The sequence below is a fragment of the Oncorhynchus keta genome, chromosome 9 (assembly GCF_023373465.1).
Source record: "Oncorhynchus keta strain PuntledgeMale-10-30-2019 chromosome 9, Oket_V2, whole genome shotgun sequence".
In the NCBI taxonomy this organism is placed as follows: domain Eukaryota; kingdom Metazoa; phylum Chordata; class Actinopteri; order Salmoniformes; family Salmonidae; genus Oncorhynchus; species Oncorhynchus keta.
This window is the reverse complement of record NC_068429.1, coordinates 12,636,879-12,641,879: the sequence shown is the minus strand read 5'-3', so window position 1 is coordinate 12,641,879 and position 5,001 is coordinate 12,636,879. Positions and strand designations below refer to the sequence as shown.

Sequence of the window (5,001 nt, the reverse complement as noted above, 5' to 3'; positions counted from 1 at the left end):
CGGGGTCTGTAGTGACAGCTCTAGCACTGAGATGCAGTGTCTTAGACCGCTGTGATACAGCCTGGAATGGAACCAGGGTCTGTAGTGACAGCTCTAGGACTGAGATGCAGTGTCTTAGACCGCTGTGATACAGCCTGGAATCAAACCGGGGTCTGTAGTGACAGCTCTAGCACTGAGATGCAGTGTCTTAGACCGCTGTGATACAGCCTGGAATGGAACCAGGGTCTGTAGTGACAGCTCTAGCACTGAGATGCAGTGTCTTAGACCGCTGTGATACAGCCTGGAATCAAACCAGGGTCTGTAGTGACAGCTCTAGCACTGAGATGCAGTGTCTTAGACCGCTGTGATACAGCCTGGAATGGAACCAGGGTCTGTAGTGACAGCTCTAGCACTGAGATGCAGTGTCTTAGACCGCTGTGATACAGCCTGGAATGGAACCAGGGTCTGTAGTGACAGCTCTAGCACTGAGATGCAGTGTCTTAGACCGCTGTGATACAGCCTGGAATCAAACCAGGGTCTGTAGTGACAGCTCTAGCACTGAGATGCAGTGTCTTAGACCACTGTGATACAGCCTGGAATGGAACCAGGGTCTGTAGTGACAGCTCTAGCACTGAGATGCAGTGTCTTAGACCGCTGTGATACAGCCTGGAATGGAACCAGGGTCTGTAGTGACAGCTCTAGCACTGAGATGCAGTGTCTTAGACCGCTTTGATACAGCCTGGAATGGAACCAGGGTCTGTAGTGACAGCTCTAGCACTGAGATGCAGTGTCTTAGACCGCTGTGATACAGCCTGGAATGGAACCAGGGTCTGTAGTGACAGCTCTAGCACTGAGATGCAGTGTCTTAGACCGCTGCACCACTCAGGAACCTTGATCAACCCATGCTTTTATTTATCTGTTGCATATAAAAAGTTGTATTTTCTGCTTTATATTTATGACTGAGGTTCAAAGCATAATCTACAGTTCCACCCAAGTGACAGTTGGAGACGAGATCCATGAAAATACAACAATCCTTTTTTTGTGTGAAGATGAGGGGACAGATTGGCAATCTGAAGACTAAAGGACAAATAAAGCATAATTTGAAACTTTGCAGTTAAAAGTGTCCCTTTGTATGTCATCAAAAATACAATAATAATGAATAATAATTGCCACCATCAGGTTTGGTCCAGTGCTGTTAAAATCGACATGTGTCAGAGAGGTGACTATTTCTACAGAGATGCTGCAATGAGACACTGCATCGCCACCTGGATCATATTCGTTGTGGATCATCAACAGGAACCATAGAAATGCAACTAGAAACGTAATGTATACAAAGGACACACGTCTCTCAACTGAAATTGAGAGCCATGTCCACTCTGAACATTACATGTATATATGCAAGGTTCATCGTGCTATACCTCAGGTGAGCAGCTGTGGAAATATAGTTCATCTTCTGTCAGCCAAAGTATCTGGCTATTGCTTTTTCCTAAGAGTTGACTTAGCTAGATGTGTTTGTATTGCTTTTTCCTAAGAGTTGACTTAGCTAGATGTGTTTGTATTGCTTTTTCCTAAGAGTTGACTTAGCTAGATGTGTTTGTATTGCTTTTTCCTAAGAGTTGACTTAGCAAGATGTGTTTGTATTGCTTTTTCCTAAGAGTTGACTTAGCAAGATGTGTTCATGACTTTTTCCTAAGAGTTGACTTAGTTAGATGTTAGCTAGTCACTTTAATAATGCAATTTTAATAATGTTTACATATCTTGCATTACTCATCTCATATGCATATATTGTATTCAATACTATCTATTGCAATTTATCCTGTGCCGCTCTGTCATTGCTCATCCATATATTTATATTTATATATTCTTATTCCATTCCTTTACCTAGATTTGTGTGTATTAGGTATTTGTTGCGGAATTGTTAGATTACATGTTAGATATTACTTAGCCCCAGCACTTTCTACAGTAGGTGTCATCACAGAGACCAAGTATGGGTTGAAATGCCCTGCCCTAAAACATATGTCTAAAACATATGTCTCTCTAAAGCAGATGTTAGAGGAAAAATGCGTACTCACACACACAACCATGTACAATTGTAGACCCCCCCCCAGGGGACAAATACCAGTGGTGTTCTGTTTTTTTTCTCCATTCTCCTGGGTCATATTCATTAGTGAACATCGTAGCAAAATGTTTTGAAACGGAAAACGAAAACACATCTTCCTTGTTGGAAAAGTTGTAGTCCCTCCCCGTTTCAGTGTGTTTTCTTCTGTTTGGTGCCTAGTGAATACAACCCTGGTATCGTTAGGCTCACTCCCTTGGTGTCCCTATGAAAAAGCTCTGAGGTGACGTTTCATATCATTTCATTCACTTTTATCATTCTTGTACAGAAGAGATTTATACATTGGGTTAAGTATGGATCATAATAAACATTCTCTCAACAAGAGGTTTTCCAAAGACACCAACACCATCGGATGATAGAGTAAGAATCCGTCATTTACAGAATGCAACACTACAATATGTACAGCTTAATAAATACATGGTTGTAAACAAAAGAGAAATGAGAAAAACCCATTAACAGGTAAGGTCGTCCGGTGAGGCAAGCAAACAAACCACAACAAAAAGATGGCCGAGAAATTAAACTGTCAAGAAATATACCATTATCCAATAATAAAATATTAACATTTTTACTTTAAAATCCAGGTTCAAGTCTTTTCAATGTGGACATGTTTCCCCATGTATGACAGAAGTGTTGATTAGAAGCATAGAAATATGGCTGTAGAGTGACTATTATAGTCATTCTATTTCTATGGTCTATGTACATCATATCACCAGAACAGGAACAAAGAGTGTATTTTGCGAGTCCACATCATGTTGTTACGCTACAGGTTGTGCATTCTACAGTGCTGTCTTAGGATGGCCAAACTGTGACAAAAACAAAGAATCCATGGCAACACTATTAACCACCTGTGTCTATATGATGCATTCATAGAGCCTTCTTTCACACCCATAATAGACTATAAAAATGGGCTTTTCCTGGTTAAAGGTCTAATAAAACATGTATTTTTTTAGAAGCATTCATAACAGCTCACAACTCCTTAAATAGCCTTTATGAGGCTTCATTATGCATTACTACATGTGACTCAAAGACAGTGTTACCAAATCAATAAATCTAAATAAAGAAATATTAAAAACCAACACAGAAACCACTTGACTTAATGGTGTGTGCTGCATTATGCAAGTCCAGCGGGAGAAGAAGAAGAAGTTGTTTTTGGCAAAAATAAAAAAGCAATATCGGGTTTGAAATGACAAGTCGTCCAAATCTAGTCCTTCCCCTGAAAATGGCAAATATATTGCAAAATGAAATCTAAATCATAAAGCATCTGCAATTACTGTCCTACTACTTCAATTTAGTGGAATCATTTCCTGAATACCATGGATTATATGGGATTGTGTCCTCATATGAGGCATGACATGGAAGAGTCTGTTAGTGGTTTTGATGCTAGCAGTACAGTTATATACATATACACACATACCTATGAACTACTCAAATATGAAAGGTAGATTTTAAAACTATGCAGGTGATTCTCAATGTCCAATGTGAAATCCAATAAGACAAAATAATAATAATAATGAAAAAGAACAAAGGCAAATATTGTCAAAGTGTTTGTCATTTTAGTAATCATTATTGGATGTATGCTAGACAGTTGAAATAGGCAAATTGAAGAGAGACGTGGGATGTTCATGTATTACAACACATATGGTCAGATCCAGAGCCTTAGCCCATACAACACAACCAGGTATACATGAGTTGGAGCACTTTAGAATACGGTCACTATTTTCATTTGACAAATATTTCAATTTTTTTTGCAATACATATAGAGTGTACATGAATACAACCTTGTTATTTGTTTGGTGTAAAACAACATCAGTTTTATCATTAGCTCAAGTCCCTTTGTACTTCAGATGAATACAGTTTTGAAATGATGAAATATAGAAGATATAGCCATGTGACTATAAGCTAAAGTGTTACAGATATCACTGATAACTGATGAGTGTTTATGGAAGCTAACTGAAGGTCAATGAGGGTTATTCATGATCCTTAACAGTTGAGAAAAATGTACCACCTATTTATAAACAGATTTAACAATGTGTAGATAGACTGGAGAGTCTATTTGGATAGTATATTTGGTTGGATAGAACTAAATCACTACATACTCAGGATGTTAACAAGACCTACCATGTCATATTTAAATTAAAACATGGCCTAAGTATATTATATACCATTATTATTTTCTTAAGGTCATTAGTTAACCGGCTTCTTTCTACTTTGAAAAATAAAAAGAGGTGGTACATTTAAAGCTGCAATAAAGTCAGAACCCCAACGCTCTCGAACAGAAAACCACGCATGTTCATCTAAGATGCCCCTATCTGAAATACCTGGGTGTGAAGATTAAAGTCAGAACCCCAACACTCTCGAACAGAAAACCACGCATGTTCATCTAAGATGCCCCTATCTGAAATACCTGGGTGTGAAGATTAAAGTTAGAACCCCAACACTCTCGAACAGAAAACCACGCATGTTCATCTAAGATGCCCCTATCTGAAATACCTGGGTGTGAAGATGAAGGAGAGCAAAAGAAAGCAGACTGAGTGCAGAGAGCTTAGTCACATGCACTCAGGACAAGCACACATTCCCAGAAAGACCACAGGCATTATGTTGTGGCATAACATACATCTTCTAAAAAAAAAATCAAGTTTCAATGGATGCAATATATGACGAAGAAGATATTAATTGAACATCTTCCTCCGTTCTTTTCTCTCTCTCTCTCTCTCTCTCTCTCTCTCTCTCTCTCTCTCTCTCTCTCTCTCTCTCTCTCTCTCTCACTCTCTCCATTAACAAAAGTTATCTACAAAAAGATTTCAGTTTTACTACAATACAAAAACTGAAGAGGTCAAAAACAGCGTTTTCTACCAGTCTTGTTTCAAGGAAGACTTGAACTTTAGAAAAAAGGTCTCTTTGAAATC

At 38.7% G+C, this 5,001-nt stretch overlaps 1 protein-coding gene across 12 annotated transcripts in view; it reads right to left on the bottom strand.

Annotated features, from left to right (window-relative positions):
* Positions 1–2,319: 2,319 nt before the first annotated feature.
* LOC118388049 (cAMP-specific 3',5'-cyclic phosphodiesterase 4D-like) overlaps positions 2,320–5,001 on the bottom strand; it is a 469,033-nt gene continuing 466,351 nt past the window's right edge. For 11 of the 12 annotated variants that reach the window (XM_052525216.1, XM_052525217.1, XM_052525222.1 and 8 more), the window contains one exon: positions 2,320–5,001. This exon is cut by the window's right edge and continues 1,122 nt beyond it. The gene's annotated coding sequence lies outside the window, so the exon portion shown is untranslated. The other variant, XR_008142771.1, reaches the window with a different exon arrangement.